Source organism: Castanea sativa, chromosome 12 (assembly GCF_040712315.1).
Source record: "Castanea sativa cultivar Marrone di Chiusa Pesio chromosome 12, ASM4071231v1".
Classification (NCBI taxonomy): Eukaryota; Viridiplantae; Streptophyta; class Magnoliopsida; order Fagales; family Fagaceae; genus Castanea; species Castanea sativa.
Window position 1 is genome coordinate 29,051,607 of NC_134024.1, and position 21,210 is coordinate 29,072,816.

At 34.0% G+C, this 21,210-nt stretch overlaps 1 pseudogene; it reads left to right on the top strand.

The window, feature by feature from the left end:
- LOC142620491 (metal transporter Nramp7.2-like) overlaps nt 1–18,899 on the top strand; it is a 33,343-nt pseudogene extending 14,444 nt beyond the window's left edge.
- The last annotated feature ends 2,311 nt before the right edge of the window (nt 18,900–21,210 follow it).

Genomic DNA, 21,210 nt, shown 5'->3' on the forward strand with positions numbered 1-21,210 from the left:
AGGATGGTGTAGCGGACGAAATGTGAGTAAGGCTCATAGTCATAGGAGTTGTATGCAGTCCAGGAGTGGGCATGAATGACATGGAGTCACTATGGGGTGGTACATGGTGTATATGACCAATGCTGTATGAGGGAGATTGAGTGTGCATGACAGGAGGGGTGTCATTGAAATCAATGTCGAGATCAAAGGATGGTGGAGTAAGGGATAGATGAGCGGGGTCAGAAAATGTACATAGGGTGGGTGAAGGGATCTCGTGGTGAGAAGATGCATATGCAGTGGGTACAAGGATCTATAGGTCAGGAAATGCAGGAGTAGTACGAGGAGGGATCTCTGGGGAAGGAAATGCATGTGGGGGTGGAGGGAACTCTGGGGCAGGTGATGCAAGTGGGGGTGGAGGGAACTCTGGGGCTAGAAAAGCATGTGGGGGTGGAGGGGGTTGATTTTTCCGTTGATGGAGTGCAGTACATTGGCCATGGCTATGGCTGGCAGGAGTTGAGCTCGTGCTTGGTCGTCCATTCTGTTCTAGCAGTTCTGAATTTGCTGTATCGGCATCTTCCAAGGGAAGATAGGCAGCTAGACGGTGAAGGCGATCCACTTCCTTCAGCATAGTTGTAATCAGCTTGTGCTCAGGACTGTCTACTACATAACACATCAATATTTGCTTGTGCATAGCGACCTACAATTTTTGTAATACAATTAGTACACCTAACGCAAAAATGGTAATACGTAACAAAATTTGGAAAGAACGGTCAAAGCGATTACCGTAATAAGAAGTGAGGCGCTAGTGTGGTCGACAAACCTCCATGTGACTTTACCATATCAACCGAAGTATGGATGAACACTCGACATAGCACCCTCTAGTCGTGCTCCATTACATAGTTTCTGTGCTCTCGTATTCCATACTTGGATGTGGCTAAAATGTCTTACCCTCCAATCCACTTCAATCTTCCCCCTCAGGTCTATCTTATGAAGGGCATCGTCAGTATCAACATCTTCTGGAATTTCTTGCACCATCCCAAACTGACGAAGAACACGATCCGGTGTATGTTTCTCTACTAGCCAAAAACATACAAGCGGCACCCTCGCCGTCCACATGTCCCGTCCTGCTACACAGAACGCAGGCAGGTGGCCTAATTCGGCTTCATATGGTTGCCACACCACCTGTTGTAGTAAAAAAAAAAGCGCAGCACATTATGCAATGTTCCATTATTTTCAACTGACATATTTTACAGTTATAATAGTATACAGTATTCATAAACATTACAAGAAACACAATTTGGGTACCTGGTTGGGATACATAGAATCTAGAAGCTGATGGTACCGAACCAAACAGATTTCGGCGGGGCTATTCTTCGTGCTCACAACCCAAACCAACCTACAATGAAGAAAGAGGGAATCAATATCTACCAATTATGCAATGTAATAAAAAAAGAAAAAGGATATGTATGCTGATGGAAGCTTAAAAAATCCATATTGTTTATTTTTCCTTGAAATACTACTACTACACTACATAAGCATCCTTAGTTGTAGAATAATACTTGAATAATGCTAAGTTCAATTATTTTGTAATGCTAAGTTCAAAAACTTAAGTAGTTGAATAATGCTAAGTTCAATGTGTCATATTGTTTAAAATGATGGATCCAAAAAAAATAGAGATAATCGGTCAAGGAAGAGACTTACTTAATAGACAATGGCGAAGATGGTAATGGTGGGCAATATGCACCATCTGGTGGGAGGTCCATCCTTGGGCACAAAAAAGGGAATCTGGACCATGCCCAATACTGAACGAGTATCAAGGCCCCACAAATCTGACTAGCCTTTTTGTCGGTTGTCCTGCATAACTCTCTGTACAACCATGCAAGGCAAGCGCTCCCCCAACTATACCAAGGTGGATTATGAAGGTCCCTCAACATCTGCAACCACATCGTATGCACCCTATCGCCAGACTTGTCAGCGAAAATTGTGTCCCCTAGGAGTGCTAGAATATAACACCGTGCATACTGATGCACAGCAACCTCTTCTGCACCATCGGGTAACCCTTGGTCAATTTTTTCAAGTAACTTCTTGATTTGGATCCTCTATCCTTTAAGCACCACAAAATTAGTAACAATTCCAAGCATTTGCTCACATTCAACAGCCTACGTCAAGGCACAAGTTCCAACAATTGCCTCACCATCGATTGGAATCCCCAACGGAACCTCCACGTCTTGTAATGTGATCGTCATCTCACCATGTGGAAGGTGGAAGGTGTGGGTTTCAGGCCGCCATCGCTCAACAAAGGCCGTTATCAAGTTATGATCAAGCTCTCTAAATGGGGTCCTATACAACCCCTCTAATCCTATTCTCTTGACATGTCGAGGATGCGATCATCCACCATCGGGCTTCGTTTTCGAAACTCCTCAACAAAGGCCATTATCAAGTTATGATCAAGCTCTCTAAATGGGGTCCTATACAGCCCCTCTAATCCTATTCTCTTGACAATGTCGAGGATGCGATCATCCACCATCGAGCTTCGTTTTCGAAACTCCTCATTACGACCACGACATTTCAATACCCTCGGATCCTGCACATGATAGAACCATGGTGATGAGATGCAATATGTCATAACCTTTGTATAAATGATTGTAGCTATTGTTCACAAAATAGACTATAAGTTCTTTAATTGGAATTTCCATGAGTTTAGGACAACTTATTTAACGAAGCGTTTGTAGTCTCATTATTTTTTTTATACAAAAACCAAAAATACAAAAGCTATATATCAAGATTAAGGTTATGCTCAAGAAGAATTACATCAACAAAATCAGGATTATAGCCTAAAACGAAAATGATAGAGGTAGATAATTATTAAACGACCATTTTGCAAGAGCATAAGCAATCTAACTCAATCCAACTAATGGGCATGACTATGCATTCAAAGCTAGTGATACCATTGACAAACTTAGGATTTTAAAAATGAAAAAAAATCAACATAATGTAAAAGGATAAGAAAAGAATATAGAAATTCAGCAGGTCATCGATTTTAATTTTACCTTGCCTTCCCAAACAGCGGACGATCGATGTTCTGTTAGAAACCTTAACACCGAAGGAACCCTGGGACCAGGACCGAACTCATCAACCACCTCAGCAATGACAGCCATACTACACAAATTTTAGGGAGTCAAGAGTAATATAAGCCCATGTTCAAGATAAATTGGCAAGGATCTCAATGTATAGCCTAATTTATTGCACAATTCTTCAAATACCACTATGCACACAAGCTCCATAAGAGATAATATTTATGTCAATAAGATAGAATCAAGTGAATAGAAAAACTAGCTAAATAGAAGACATCAACTTAAAACTACTAGGTAAGTTCGGGTGACATTGCAAGGAGAAAATTGGCATATAGATAATTTTCAAACATATTTGTTAGTTAACATCGTTTTCAAACTAATTAGCAAACTAACATCTCAAGTTTCTTAAACTCGATTTCACTGTAGCAACTTGAGTCTCAAAAACTTGAGTTCCACGTGAACTTGACTCTTTAACACTCGATTTCTCTGAAGCAAAAACAGAACCAAAAGGAGAAAATTGGCATAAGACACCCATTTTCAAACATATTCTGTAGTTAATAACATTTTGAGTTTCTTAGACTCGATCAACTATCAAAACAATAACACGAAGCAACTATCCATTAATATATTACCAACTGCACAGGTAGTACATTTAACTTTTTAAATTTGAGTTAGAGTGGAAACATGTTTTAAACTTAGCACCACTTTTTATAACACCATGATAAATGATCATTTGTCCCAAAAACTTAACATGTTTGAAGATATTTTGTAATTTGTTAATGGCTTTTCAAATGTTAAATTTTCTTTTGTTCATAGAAAGGGTAATGTATCTACACATTTGCTCGCCCAATGGGCAACTCTTGTGAACTGGTTTGGGCCAGTTCCCATCTCCAATTTGCCTTCTTATGTATCTCAGGCCTTTGTTAGAGATGGATGATTCCAGCCCGATCTTTTTGTTTCTCCCCTGTTTTGGGTGGAGTTTTTTTTAGCAATAAAGTATTTATTCAGCAAAAAAAAAAAAAAATGGTAAACCATAATTATAACAAAATGAAAGTGTTCTGCATGACAATTGTTCATTCCTTGATTGGCTGTGCTCTACCTAATAGATACTAATTATACGACCCATGACAAAACCAACTAAATATATGCTCATTTAATTTTAACCATCTAGTAATATGACACTTTTTCTCATATTACAACAATGTTATCAATGAACTATCCAGTAATGGTTACTGTCCATTCTGATTATAAATGACAATAGTACAAAAAAACAACAAACAGCATGCATGATTACTTATTGTTTTCTACATCATCAGAGTTTTGTAGAAATCATTTTTTCTTTCAGCATTAAAATTTGCTGTGGATCCAAGAACACAGTACAGGTAAGGCATTTTAAGGTATTAGAAGAATTTGCTAAAAAGCCTCCTGGGCATGAGGATAAGTACATTAATTTCAAGTTTCAAACTGATATATATATATATATATATATATATATATATATATATATATATATATATATATATATAACAAAATAATTTCAAATTCAAAAAGCTCAATTTGAATGAAATGCAAAAATTAAAAATTCTGCCTAGTCTAAAAATTAAGACAAGCTTGTACAAGCATTAAACCCAAACCCTAAAAAACTATAACAACAAAAACCTAACACACTCCAACTCGAATTCAACGACTCTAAACACTAAATTCCTATAACCTAACAACAACAAAACCCTAATTCAGTGAAACAGGAACCTAACTCTACAAACAAAAAGAAAATAAGGCAAAAAAAAAAATCTCTCAAACTCCTTCACATTCGAAAAACTCACTTGCACGAAATTCTAAATTCAAACCCTAAGACTCTAAAACAAAGACCAAAAGAAAAGGACTGGGAGAGGTGACCTCGGCAGTCGGGGAAGAGCTTGATGAACTAGGCATGGAGGCGGACATCGTCAGAGGATCAGAGCCAGATGTCCTCGTAGGAGAGGCAGAGTGAGCCGGAGTGTGAATGGATCAGCGTGGAGCAGTGGACATCGGCGATCTGCAAGAAGCAATGGACATCGGCATATGTGGTGCAAGTTTGATGGTGGTGCTGATGGGTTCGTTGTGGGTTTATTGTGGGATGGGTTCACTGCGGTGGTGGTGGGGATGGTTTGGGTCTTTGGGTTGGATTTGGGTTAGGTTCACTGTGGTGGTGGTGGGGATGGTTTGGGTCTTTGGGTCGGATTTGGGCGTGTGGAGAGACGGTGGGAGAGTGTTTAAGAGACGGTGTGGGTGTTTTTGAGAGACGGTGTAGTGTCGCTGAGGTGTGACTGAGAGAGACGGTGGAGACTGAGAGAGATTTGAGAGTGAGACTGAGAGGGACGGTGAGAGTGTTTGAAATTTAGGGATTATTTGGAAAAGTTATGTGGGACACGTGGAGCTTCAAAGAAATCGAGTCCAATGGACTCGATTTTCTAATTCGAGTCCAATGGACTTGATTTCTAGGTCTACGTGGGCTCACTGTCCACCTCAGCTGCTGCCACGATGAACAAATCGAGTACATTATACTCGATTCATAAGCCCAAAATCAAGTCCTCTGGACTCGATTTGTTAGAAACCAAATTTGTTTCAAACCTTTGCTTACTAATGATATAGTTTGGATTTTATAGTTATTTAAAAAAAATTCCATTATCTTGTTAGAATCAACATTTGAGTATATATGATTGATGTTCTAGAAACCTGGGTGGAGAAAGTTCTTATCATATGTAGGCCCTGGATTTCTTGTCTCCTTAGCTTATCATGACCCAGGCAATTGTGAGTCTTCTTACCATGTTGCAGTGGAAACTGATCTGCAGGCTGGAGCAAATCACAAATTTGAGGTAAATCAAATAGAAAAAAAGATGGAACTAGCTATTTCACAAAAAATTATGGAGAGAAAGTCGGCCTTTAACAAAAGTGTAGATATATTATAGGTTTATTTTGAAACATTTCCTAAGAGATTACTTTTACTCATTATAGAAGTTTTAATTATAAAAATGTCATGTTAACGGATGCCCTTAGGACAATTGTTAATAAACCATAATATAAAAATCCGTTAACAATATTTATTGTTTTATCATTCTTTTAATAAAATGTTTTTTAAAATAACTCATAAACCAATATCCTAATACGCTTAAGAATATTAGTTAACATTTCCCTTATCAAAATGCAAAGTTTTGTTGCAATGAAAATTTAATAAAGAGTATTCATTTTCTTTTAGAGAACAAAGTACACTTTTGACTCTTATAGCTTGTAGTTATTTTCATTTTGGCCGTTTTAGTTTTAAATATTTCACTTTGACTATTCATATTGGCAATTTTCATATTGGCCTCTTCAGTTTTTTTTTTTTTAATGAAAATTTTGAAAAGAAAAGAGCCACGTAAAAAGCTGAATCAAACATAAATGATCAAAATAAAAATTTTGAAAAGTAAATGATCAAAATGTAAATAACCCAAAACTTAAGGACCTAAAATATACTCAATCAAACAATTATTATTATTATTATTATTATTTTTTTTGTTTTGTTTTGTGGAGAAACTGAATCAAACATGAATGGCCCAAATAATTCGAAATTAGTTTACAAGAGAAATATTAAGCATGGTTGTGCTATTTGCTATTTGCTATTTTCAGCTACTGTGGGTGATACTTATTGGGTTGATCTTTGCGCTCATAATTCAATCGCTGGCTGCAAATCTTGGTGTAAGCACCAGTAAGATGCAGAGCAAACAAATTCTAGGCCAAAATATAGAAGTTAATATTGTTTCTGCCTCAATTTTTTTCTTCTTTGTAGATAAAGAAGAAGAAAAGTCAGCAGTACACAAAAGTAAAGAATAACAGAGAAACAAATCTAGAAACTTATTTGTTGCTGTGTTATCCTTTTCTTTTATGTACTGCTGACTTTTCTTTTTCTTTAGTAATAACGTTTTTTTTTTTTTGGATGATTCTTCTTGTAGTAGCTAATCAATATAAGTATTTGTTTACGTATTGCCACAGGCAAACACCTTTCAGAATTATGTAAGGCTGAGTACCCAAAATATGTGAAGTATTGCCTATGGTTGCTAGCAGAGGTTGCTGTCATAGCTGCTGATATACCCGAAGGTAAAACAATAAAATTGACTTACAAAGACAAATGATATCATTACCATATTATATTGATGCATACAATAGCCTTATCATTTTTGAGTTATCCCTTCGTTACTCCTTGATCATATTCAAATTAAGGAAGAATAAAAATTTTCAATTTTTCCAATTTGTGGTAGTGATTGGAACAGCCTTGGCACTAAATATACTGTTCCACATTCTAATTTGGACTGGAGTTCTCATCACTGGTTTAAGCACTCTCTTACTTCTAGGACTACAGAGATACGGAGTAATTTATTTTATTACCTATTTAAAATTTTATGCTCCATTAATTATTTACTATGAAATTTAATTGGGTGTTTAATTTTTATGCTCAACTATATCCACGTACTTTGTGTGATATTTATGCCCACTATCAATTATCTACGTACGTTTTTTGGCTAGCCGTTAATTATTATTTTATTTTTAGTTGTCTAATATTTTTATGGTCAACTATCAACTACTACGTACGTTTTTTTTTTTGGCCCTTTAATCTTTTAAGAAATGTGTATGATATTTTTTTTCTCAACTATGAACTATCTACGTACGGTATTCAGCAAATAAAAATAAATAAAATTTACTTACCCCACCGACCCGAATAATTTTAAAAAGAAAAAAAAAAAAGAAACTTCGTACTTTTTGTGACATATATGGTGACCTGTTATTACATAGTTTGCAAGTACTACAGTTTCTTTAAACACAAATAAAATGGAGAAGGTAGGTGGACTATTGACTCGGTAGATGGTTTTTGGTACCCTCATTTAACAGGAAATAGGCGTGAATCCAGTGTTTCTGTACATTGGACTTTCGGAGATATAAGAGCATCATACTAACTCGTGGATAATCTGCTAAAATATAAAAAGTATTCAATTTTTTATATTTTAACTTAAAAACCCCATATCAGTCTTTGTAAAAATATCTAAATATATACAATGGTCTTATAAATGAATAATAACAATGTATATATACACGGTTATTGTTCACCGTATAAATAATTTTTTTATTCTTTTTTACTCTCTCCTCACTCTCTTTCTTTTCATTTCCTTTCTCACCTAACTCTCATTGTTACTGTTCACAGTGTTAAAAAAAATATATTTTATTTGAATAAATGTGTATAATAGACAAACTGATGTGACTGTTTTATAAAAATAAGTGTATAAAATTAAAAAAGTAAGTTTTAGATATGCAAAATGAAAAAATTTTTGCACATACTAATGTGAATGCTCTAAACGTATATAAATACGTTTCACGTGTCCATATCACAATGATTTTCCTGCATTCATACGCTAGACCCAATTCTTATCCTTTAAACATTTAATCAATGATGCATACTGAGTCCTCTAAAATTTTGAATCCCTTCACAGTGATAATGTTTTTTAATCTAGTGATAGTATACCCTCTGTTGCTATCGAATACTAGTCAAAAGAATTCACGTTATTTGACTCGAATCAAGTTCCTTTATTTACCAAGTTGTGTATTAGTAATCAATAATGCATGCATTTTTACTGTTTGTTTGACTTTAGTTTTGACTTCTTTTTTTTCCCATTTTTTGTGGAGGATTGAATCATTGTTTAAGTATTTGGTTTGTTTCTTTAATATATATTGCGTGGATAATGCCCCGTGTCTTTAGAATTTGCTGCTCCGTGATTCTTGCTATTAAAGACAAACAAGTGAATAAGAACGATAATTGATCTGTTGAAAACGATTTCTTATTTTGTGACACGTTAGAATATAAATCTTAGTATATTCTTTTCTTTGTTTTTGGCAAACCAAATTTTTATAATTATGAGAAATATATAGATGCTTAGATCGTGAGTTCCAGTTAGCTCAGCTGGTAAAGTCTCTGATGGTTGTATAAAAGATCTGAGGTTCAATTATTGCCTACATAAAAAACTGATTGGTGTCTTAGTCTGATAATAAAGAGCAATTATCAGAAGCGGACGCCATAGGTTAAAACTCTTTTAAAAAAAAAAAAAAAAATAGAGATGCTTAGATCACCTGACTTCAAGCAGATTTATGCATAATCTCTTACATGAGTATTTGAGATATGTGGAACTCTCACATTGGGAGAAGGAGAATTCTGCACACACACCCAAGAAAAAGAAAATCAACCAAATGACATATACACTTGATGAAGTATAAAGTAAAACAATAAGAATCAAAGTTGACTCGATATAATTGGGATAATTTATCTTAGATAAGGCAATGCATTTTTGAAGTATAAAATGTTATATAAAAATAAAAACATAACTTTTTAAAAGATGAGATTTACTTTATCATAGATAAAGTGATGCATCATAATAAATTTTGATTTTGGTGTTAACAGAAAGATTGCAATTATTTGATGTGTGGCCATATGAGAGATTGGGTGGATGATGTTGGCAATCTATCATATAGGATATTAGCTTACAAAAATTAAAGCCTTAAAACATTACTAGTGTAATAAATGAATTTTGATTGATAATAAATTAAAGCCTTAAAGCCTTAAAAATACCACGTACAATACACAAATTCATGTAATAATAAATTTGATTGATGAGTGTTAACCACCTAATAAATGAATGATTTTCTTTTTATTATTTATAATTATTGACACATCAATTTGTAAGTTTTAAGTAATAAAATTTGCAATATCCTAACATTACTTTATAATTTTGGGCTTTATATATATATATATATATATATATAATGGGATGGGGCATTTTTTATAAAGGAATAAAATCATTACTTGTTAGGTTCTAAGACCTTAGGAACTAATGTATTAGAACTTCAATGTGTATTTTTGTATTGTGTTGGCAAACCATGATCAAAACATAGAGTCTACATTTAGGCTTGCTCAAAGTATGTTTTGTTGTAAAGTTGGAATTGAGTGATTGCAGAAATTATTGGTCACATTTTGCAAGGCTCGATTCATCGAAAATTAAACTCGATCGATCGAGATTCATGCAGTTTTTTTTTTCTGCAGAATTTTCAACTCAGCCCAAGCTCGTTTGACGTGTAGGGTTTTATGTTTTATGTCTCATATAAAAAGAAAAACCCTAGCTACATTTTTAGGCTTTTGATATGCTGTGTGTTTGAATCTCTTGTGAAATCTAGAGGTGTTTACCTTCATACACACTTAGGGTTATCAAGATCGTGATTGATGTCAAGAGCTTGGTGATTGTTTCAATTGTTGCACGAAGAACATTCAAGAAGATCAAGATTCATAAGTAGGAGAACTTGTGGTTGCAGTGGATCAAAGAAAGAAGTAGTCTGTGGACTCGGAGCTGTCACATGGTCGTGGTAGCAAGTTTTCTACTCGAGGTAGCAATAGGATGTTAGTGGTCTAAGTCTTATTGTATAAACTTTAACTCTTTCATAGTGGATCTGTTTTACCTTGAGGATAGCTAGGTTAAATCCTCCCCAGGTTTTTTACCGGTTTGGTTTTCCTAGGTCATCAGATCTTTGTGTTCTTTATATTTCTGCATTATATTTGTTTTACATATTATGATTCAACCTAGTGTTTTTAAACAAACTTGTTAATCAACTTGGAATAATATTAGGTTAATCATACTGTGTTAAGGGGTCTAAATCTCAACAAGTGGTATTAGAGCGGGTTAGCTCTAGTGTTTAGATCTTTTGATCTAAGAGTTGATCCTTGACCCCTGCTGTCAAGGAACACAACCACTCTCTTGTGATCCCACTACACTTTGATGGGAACAACTATGCCTACTGGAAAGTAAGGATAAAAGCATTCCTGAAATCCATTGATGAGAGAGTTTGGAATTCCGTTGAATACGGATGGGAGAAACCGGCTACTTTTGTAAGCGAGTGGTCAACATTTCAGAAAGAAGCAGTCGTTTTTAATAGCAAAGCAATAAATGCTATTTTTAATGCTATTTCTATGGAGGAATTCAAGAGAATCTTTAATGTTTTGATGAATTCTATGCTAAACTAAATGGCATTGTTAACTCTGCTCATAATTTGGGTGAAATTTATGATCAACCTAAGATTGTTAGGAAGATCCTTGACTAAGGACCTTAGATCCTTGACTAAGGACTTTAGACCCAAAGGGACTGTCATTACTGAAAGCAAGGATGTGGACGCCATCTATGTTGATGAACTTGTAGGATCTCTCTAGTCCTATGAGTTAGACCTACCCAAGACAAATAAATCCAAATTAATGGCTCTCAAGTCAGTTGATGATATTGATGGTAATGGATTTGATGATGAACTCTATTCTATAGAGATTGCATATCTTGCCAAAAACTTTAAAAACTTTCTTAGGAATAACAACAGAAGGGCAAGAAGTAAAAGCAATGCTGACCCTAGGAATTTTAAGAGGAATGAACCCACTAAGGTGAACAATATTGATAAATCTAAAGAGGAAGTAGGTCAACCCTTTAATAATTCTTTGGGACAACAATGTTTTGGCTGTCAAGAATATGGTCATGTGAAATCAGAATGTCCTACATTCTTAAGATTAAAGTGTAAGGCTATGACTGTAACCCTTAGTGATGATGAAGTTTCTGATCAGGATTCTGGTAGTGATGAAGATGGAAACTTCATTGCTTTCACAGCTACAGCTGTAGTTGATGAAAGTGTTGTGGTTGAAGAGAACCCTTCTGATGGGGAACTCTCTGAATGTGCTGATTTGCAAGAAGCTTACAATAAGCTATGCAAAGTTGCTGCAAAAGATGTAATGAATGTTGATAAAGGTTTAAAGAAAATTGCTTCTCTGGAACTTGATAAGAAATATTTTTTGTTGAAATTCCTTGATGCTAGCATTTTAATTGATAAAGTGAAGACTGTGAACATGATGTTGATTGAAAAGATTAAGAAATTGGAACTAGAGTTATCTGTTGCTAGAGAACAAACTAATAAGTCTGCTAGTTCTAAACTTGATCACATGTTGAGTGTTCAGAAGTCTCCTTTAGACAAAATTGGTATAGGTTTTGTAGAAAGCATCTCAATGTTTGAAACTCATTCCACAAATTTTGTTCCTTCTTCTGAGCCTCCCAAGAGTGAAAGTGTCAAACCAATAGAAGTTACACCACCACCTAGGAAGATTAGAGTTGGTCTTAAAGAGACCAAGCCTAAGAATCCCAATCTACCTAAGGATAAGTTGCATGATAAACCGATGTGGGTTTGTCATTTTTATGGAAAGACTGGATATATTCGTCCAAATTGTTTCAAGTTGCAAGCTGCCAAGCGAGAAAATAAGCTAAAAGTACCTATGCCTCAAGCACAAGATCTTATGGTACTTATTGGTGAACTGGTAAAGGCTTTGAATCTTTATACCAATCCTAGAGTTGCTCAGAATTCTCATGTGAATAATAACTCCAATGCTAGAGTTGCATCTAAAAATTTTTGGATGCAAAATGCTCAATCTAATTGAGTCATTCTAACATGGTCCTTGTGCCTCATCTCTTAATTTCTTGTGTCCATTTTTTTTTTCTTTTCATGTTTTTTTTTTTCCTTTTTGCCTTTAGGAATTGCATTGCATTATATTCATGCATTTCATGTTAAGTTATTTTTTTTAAAAATAAAAAATAAAAAAAAGGAAAAAGAAAAGCGAAAAATGTGTTTTGCTTTGTATATCTTGGATTTTGTAATCAAGGTTGGCCATAGTATTTTTATATAACATGCTTGTCTACCTTGTTTTTCCTAGATGAGCTTAATTTTACTGCACTTTGCTAGTTTTGGCTATGTAGTGCATGTTGTGTGGGAATTGTTCATAGTTTTTGATCACTTGATCTTACATTTGAAGTCACATGCTTCTAATTGTAAGGACTAAAAAATTCTAAGAGAAAGGCATAAATAACTATCTCACCACTGTTTACTAGCCAATCATGAACACCTTAGTGTATATCATAAGATTTTTTGCTTGAGAAAGTGTAGCACATCCATAAAAAGAACATAAGGTGTAGCCTCGGTTATAATGAATTCAAATAAAATAAAATTGGTATGTACATTATCTAGCTTAAATATCAATTTAACAATGAAATAAAATTGGTGTGTACAATCTGAGGCAACAAAAAAAACTTCCATGATTGCAAGCTTGTTTTCTAGGAAATGTGGGAATTATATGATGTAACTCTTTAGGTGATAGTCTCTTTCAAATTCATGTAATGAATTCTGTAGAAAATGTGATTGATTACTATTTACTTATTACCTTACATGTATCTCATGCTTTTGCTAGTTGCACACACTACACAAGTTATTCTTGTTAAACTTAGTACGTGATATTGTGTGTGAATGTGTTTTGGCCATCCAAGATTATATGTTCCTTGATGTTAATGCAAAATTCGTTTGATGTTTGAGTTTTAAGGACAAAATGTGTGAAAATTTTGCTTGTGGAAGATCTGGGTTAAAATCAACTCTTTTTGAAAATCTTTTTATCTCATTCTCATGCATTCCATTCATGAAATATTGAGTTTTGAGAAGTTTTTGCATTAAAATGTCTTGTTTTTTTCAAAAATTTGATTTTTCAAGATTTTTGACCAATTGAATCTGTCTCTCGACCGATGGAAAATACGATAAAAAATTAGGTTTGAATTTGCCTGGCTCGATCGCTGCTCGATTGATGCTGGATTGATCGAATATGTTTTTGGATCGATCGAGGCTTATTTTCAACCGATCAAATTTCGGTCAAAAGGTTTTTTAAAAGGTGACTTTTCTATTGCTCATCACACTTTTCAAACTTTTTCAAAAGTTTCTTTCATTGTTCCTCCTTGATTGATCTGATCCAAACATATTTTGTCATTTTCTTCCTAAATTTTCTCAAGTAATTTTGTCTCCAAGTGCAGGTAAGACCTTTTTACCCTTTATTTTTCATTAAAATAACAATTTTCATGCATTTTCATTGGGATTTTCAAACATAAGAGATTTGGGATTTTTTTTTTTTCAATTGCTTTTAATAAAATTTGTTCAATGGATTTTTGTTCCTAGATGATCTACACTTGATTCCCATGGTTTAATTTGATTAATTTTGTGATTTGGGAAAAATTGGAATTTCTAAGGCTTGAAACTTTAAGAAATTGGGGATTTTGTTTAATTGGGCTAAAATTGATGAAATTGACTTGTGTTATTGGTTAATTATGTCATTATATAATGTTATATAGCTAGTGTAATGATAAATTGATCAATTTTTTGTTCTTTTTTAAAATGATTTTTTCAAAATTTGGGGTTTTTGCTTTAAACCTTTGGGTTTAGGTCAATTGATGTGTTATGAAGTTAAATTGAACAAATTTTAATGCATTAGAGCATGCATCATATGTGCATTCCTTACATGCATCATATAGATTGTTATTTGTTGGGTTTTCTGTGCTTTAACCTTGTCTAATGCAGTTTGCCCTTGTGTGTGTGTGTGTTTTTTTTTCCCCCCCTTTTAGTCTACTCTCTTACCTCCACCCCCTCTATCCCAACTTTTGATAGTGATAGGTTTCAAATTGAGAAGAACTGAGACACCCATGAGAAACTAAACATTTTCAAGTCAATCTGGGCTGAACGTAAGGTTGTCCTTGATGAGTTAGATCCGAAGATACGTAGGAACTTTGAGCGTAGTCCCTGGTTAGCACTCTTAGAGGTAGAGCATCCTCCTCCAGCTGCTTTGATTAGAGAGTTTTATTCGAACCTTTGGGGTTTTTGCTCTAAACCTTTGGGTTCAAGTCAATTGATGTGTTATCAAGTTAAATTGAACAAATTTTAATGCATTAAAGCATGCATCATATGTGCATTCCTTACATGCATCATATAGATTGTTATTTGTTGAGTTTTTGTGCTCCAACCTTGTTTAATGCAGTCTGCCCTTCTGGTTTTTTTTTTTTTTTTTTTTTTTTTTTTTTTTTTTTCAACTCTCTTAGTGCAATGGTTAGGAAAACTAGGGCCAACAAGAAAACCTCCACCCCCTTTATCCCAACTTTTGATAGTGATAGGTTTCAAACTGAGAAGAAATTATTGGTCACATTCTACAAGGCTCGATCAATCGAAAATTAGATTCGATCAATTGAGATTTGTGTAGCTTGTTTTTTTCTACAGAATTTCCAATTCAGTCAAAGCCCGTTTGGCGTGTAGGGTTTTATGTTTTAAGTCTCATATAAAAAGAAAAACCCTAACTAAGTTTTTAGCCTTTTGATATGTTGTGTATTTGAATCTCTTGTGAGATCTAATGGTGTTTACCTTTATACACACTTAGGATTATCAAGATCGTGTTTGATGTCAATAGCTTGGTGATCGTTTTAGTTGCTACACAAAGAACATTCAAGATTCACAAGTAGGAGAACTTGTGGTTACAGTGGATCAAAAAAAGAAGTAGTCCGTGGACTCGAAGCTATCACGTGGTCATGGTAGTAAGTTTTCTACTCGAGGTTGCTCTAGGATGTTAGTGGTCTAAGTCTTATTGTATAAACTTCAATTCTTTCATAGTGGATCTATTTTACCTTGAGGATAGTTAGGTTAAATCCTCCCCAGGTTTTTTACCGGTTTGTTTTCTTGGGTCATCAGATCTTTGTGTTCTTTATATTCGGTATCATATTTGTTTTACATATTGTGATTCAACCTAGTGTTTTTTAACAAACTTGTTAATCAACTTCGAATAATGTTAGGTTAATCATACTGTGTTAAGGGGTCTAAATCTCAACATTACTAAATTGGGGCCTTGAGCTGCCATTGAGTGGAATAGAAGACTTTTATTTGCAAAGAGTTATGGTCTCTCAACCATAGTGTGCTACTTCTTGGAATTCAAAAAATTGGATTTCATGTTCTTTCCCGTTTTCCACTGTAGTTATAATTCTTGTAAAAACATTTCTGGTTGGCAGGTTAGGAAGCTCGAATTGCTGATAACAATACTGGTCTTCGTAATGGCTGCATGTTTCTTTGGAGAAATGGGTTATGTAAAGCCTCCAGCGGTTGCTGTGCTAAAGGGAATGTTTATACCCAAGCTCAGTGGCCAAGAAGCCACCGGGGATGCCATAGCACTTTTGGGTGCCCTTGTCATGCCGTATGTAATTTACTTCTTCATTAAATATCCTTCATTATTTCATAACTATTTATTTTCTTCCTTCTAATCATTAATCTGTGTTATACAATATTGTGCATTCCATTTCTTTTGATCAATAGGCACAATCTCTTTCTCCACTCGGCTCTTGTGCTATCCAGAAAAATACCAAATTCTGTCCATAGCATCAATGTAAGAATGTAATGTTTACATATTGCCCCTTTTAATCTTATTCAAAATTTAATTTAGTATTATAACTTTTGATTTATTCAATTCACTCCTATAATATCGATTCAATTTCAATGTAGTCCTTTCGTTGGGATGGTTGCCAACTACGTGTCCCAAAACAATGTAATTCTGGTATTTTTTTAATTTCTAAAATGACATCATTTTTAAGACATCTAAAAACATTGTTTGATGGAATTATATGGAAAGACTACAATGAATATTTCAAAAGTTATAAGATTGAATTGAATTTTAGAAAAATTAGAAAATGTAAATCGTAATTTAAGCAAAGAACAAATTATATACAAGTGAGTTTTAGACTCTAGTAATTATCATAATCATAGATGGTAAAACTAGTTTAATTTATTAAATTGCATAGGAGAGATAAGTGCTTTCTTTATTTTTCAAAACAATTGCTTTTTGCTAATGTGTCAAAATGCTTATGTCTGCCTTGTCGTGTTATATCACAGGATGCATGTCGATATTTCCTAATAGAGAGGGGATTTGCATTGTTTGTTGCATTTCAAATCAATGTTGCAATTGTCTCTGTATCGGGCACCGTTTGCTCAGCCAATAACATATCAAATGAGACTGCAAATCAATGCAATGATCTTAACCTCAACTCAGCCTCTTTCCTTCTCAAGGTTCAATTGTATATATATGAAATTATTTTACGTTAGAATAATGGTTAAATAATTAAATTCAACAATTCTTTTCTAAAATTTTAAATTTTGGAACAAATGATAGTCTATCAATTTGGATGCAATTAGAATGTTTATGCACAAGGTTTAAAATAATTTTATTGATTTATGTGTGTAGAATGTATTAGGTCGGTCAAGCTCAACCATTTATGCCATTGCATTACTAGCCTCAGGGCAAAGCTCCACCATCACAGGCACTTATGCAGGGCAATTCATCATGCAGGTCTTGAAAATTAAATATATAACATGCACACACATACATATATGTTTATATCATGTGAAGCTACATTAATTAATTGGGATTAAATTTTAATTAATTTAAGGATGGTGTGGCTTTTATAGGGTTTCTTGGATCTTAAGATGAAAAAATGGATTAGAAACCTGATGACAAGGTGCATTGCCATTACACCTAGTCTTATTGTTTCCATTATTGGAGGATCTAATGGTGCAGCCCGACTAATCATTATCGCATCGGTTTGTAACATGTGAATTATCAACTAAGTCCTTTTAAAAAATATATATATTTTTTAACGATGATACCTATATTCAAACGTAGGATAAAAATTTAATGGGTTTTGCTTTGCAGATGATACTTTCATTTGAGCTTCCATTTGCTCTAATCCCCCTCCTTAAATTTAGTAGCAGTGCCACACAAGAATTCAATATATGTAAGTTGTTTTTGTACCCTTTTTTTTTAGAAGGGGCGAAGTCTTAAGGTGATAGGCTGAATTTGTAATGCCCATAAATGCAATTCATGTGTATAAGATTTAGATATGAGCAAAAATTAGGTACAATATTTAAGTGTTGTTCCTTAAGTTCCCCTCTTAGGATTCTGTCATGTGAATTTTTTCTCATGAGATGGAAGTATATTTTTTAGCTAAGTAGCCACATAACTGAATCTAAAGAGAAGAACATAAGAAACGGCATCTAAGGTATTGTACTTAAGTTTTTTCCTTTAGATATAGTCTTTTAGATACTTTATCTTAGATTTGTCTATTAAGTTCAATCATATAACTACATTGCTCAGTATAGCATAAATATAATGAATTTCTTTTAATGAAAATTAAATTAAATTATATGGCATATTGATTAATGCAGTCACATGATTGAATTTAATTAAAAAACATAATTTATAACACCTAGGTAACCATATTTAAGTTTAAAGGTATGTTTCTGATGGTTGAATAAGAGATCTGAGGTTCAATCCCCCTACACCAAAAACCAATTGGTGTCTTGGTCTGATGATAAAGAGCTATTATCAGGAGTGGACGTTATCAGTTGAAAACTAGTTCAAAAAATGAAAAATTTTGAAGGTATGAATTAGATGGCCAAAGCAAGCAAAGCATAATAAATAAATTTAAAAAAAAAAACCACATTTTTGTTTCTATTACACACACAGACAAGAAGAAAGAAAGAGTAAGGCAAACATCCTTTTATTAACTAAGCATCGGGCGATTATGCTTGTAGGTTATTGTGATCTCGTGGATCCTAGGCATAGGAATCATTGGAATCAACATCTACTACCTGAGCACAGGCTTTGTGGGTTGGGTAATTCACAACAATTTACCAAAGGTTGTAAATGTGTTCATTGGGCTCATAGTGTTTCCCTTAATGCTCATCTACATCTTAGCAATCATCTATCTTACCATTCGAAAAGACATTGTTGTAACATTTGTTGAGCCTATAAAGCATGACCACCCAGTAACCCAAAACAACATGGAACACGGGTTAGGCAATTCTTGTGAGGTGGGCGAGTTCAATCACATTCCTTACAGAGAGGATTTGGCTGATATCCCACTACCAGAGTGAAGGGGTTTTTTATAGATCAAATGCAACAACAGCCAAGCCAAGGTATATCGTTAGTGGTAGGGAGCTCCAAGTTAAATGTGACTCGAACTTTCTTCGAGTTCATCTAAGGCTTTCCTCCTATGGAAATCGTACGTAATTTCAAACCACCTATTGTAGTTTCCATTGTTCAATTGTAAGTTTATATTGAACATTTTTGTTTGCCTTTAATGAAATTCGACTTTTCATAATAGCTATTTAGTCTCATGATAAATCATTGATGAACTTAAGTCTCGTGATATAGGAGAATGAGGAGAGAAAATGGGAGATGTTAAGTTTTAAACCCCTTAACACAATATGTTTAACCTAATATTAAGCCAAGTTGATTAAGAAGTTTGATAATGAAATCTAGGTTAAACAAATATGTGTAGAACAAAAAAAAATGTGGAAACTAAAGAACACAAAGATCTAATGACCCAGGAAAATGTAATCGGTAAAAAACCTAGGGAGGATTTAACCTAACTATCCTCAAGGTGAAAACAGATCTACTATGAAAGAATTGAAGTTTGTACAATAAGCTTTAACCCACAATGTATGAAGGTAAACACCTCTGGATCTCACAAAAGATTCAACACACAACTCATAAAAGACTTCTAAAACATAGCTAAGGTTTTTCCTTTTATACTTGAAGTAAAAAACTTAACACGTCATATGGGCTTGGGCTAGTTTCATAATATTGCAGAATTCTCTCATTTTGTGAGATTCAATCGATCGAGTCTAATTTTTGATCGATCGAGCCTTGCAGAATTTGACCATTAAATTCTTGCAATTACTTGATTTAAACATTACATAAAACCAATCTTTGAGCAAGTCTAAACCTAGACTAAATGTTTTAATTATGGTTTGCCAACATATACAAAGTGAAGTTCTAATACATTAGTTCCTAAAGTCTTAGAACCTAACAGGAGAAATTTTTGAGATTTTGTTAGGTTTTAGGGGTAAACTGGATTGTTTAACCTAATAATTAACCGAGTGAATATTTAGATTTATTTTTCAAATCTAGGTTAAAACAAAACAATCATATCATGTAAAACAGTGGAAAAGTAAATAACTCAACGATATGATGACCTAGGAAAACCAAACCGGTAAAAAACTTAGGGAGGATTTAACCTAGCTATCCTCAAGGTAAAAAGCAAATCCACTAGAAAGAATTGAAGTTTACAAAAAGACTTAGAACACTAACATCCTATTGCTATAACATGTAGAACTTACTGACACGACAACGTGCAAGCTCCGAATCCACAGACTCCTTCTCTCTTTGGACTTTGCACCAACACAAACTCACTTGCTTGTGACTTTGAGACTCCACTCAAAGGTTTTGGATCTCCTTAGACATTGATCTTGTATGTAGCAACTTCTACAATACTGAATCTTGAGATTCTTTAAGGAATAATACCGATAGAAGACTTTAGAGAGTTTTCGATACAAAACCCTATATCTACAAAATAGGCACAAGATGCACTCTAATCTCTCGAAAAACTTTGAAAACCTTTTCTAGAGTTAGCTTATAATGTCCATTAAATACTGGAAAAAACAGCTTGCGATTTGGGCTTCAAATTGTCAAGTTATGGGCTTTTTACGTTTATTGATTTTTTGCTGATATGAAACTTTCAATCGATCAAGTACCAATTGAAAGAAATAGATTGTAACTCATTTTTTTTCATCCTGAACTTGATTTTTTTGTCTTGGACTTGAAAGTACACTATTCTAAACCAATGAGACTTACTTTTTTTCTTGGTTTACCAACATTACAAACTCAAAACTTAACAATCTCCCCATTTGGCAATCCATGACAAAACACACATACAACATAATGCCCATATACAATAAAATGCCCAAATACATCACAAATCCCAATCTAAGGCTCCTAACCTAGAAGTTGCAAGAAGAGACAGAAGATCTTGATCAGAATATACCTATCTTTCCTAAAACACTCAAAAGAACACAACAACGCATGTGTGGAAAGAAAGACATATAAACAATATGAAACACAATATAAAAATAAAAGTAAACTAACTCTCCCCCTAAGTTAGTTTCATCAAAAACTTTTCTTGTCTCCCCTTTCAAAAGCAATTTCATCTCCCCCTAAACAAAACATTTTAAAAACATTTTCCAAATTTCATATATTTCTCCCCCTTTTTGTCACGTATTGACAAAGACAACCCAATCAAAGAGTAAACAGAAAACATATGTAACAAAGGATAAGAGGAAATAGAGAATCAAGGAAACAATTCCCCCTATGGTCGACATAGGTTTTAAAAACATCTTTCTCCCC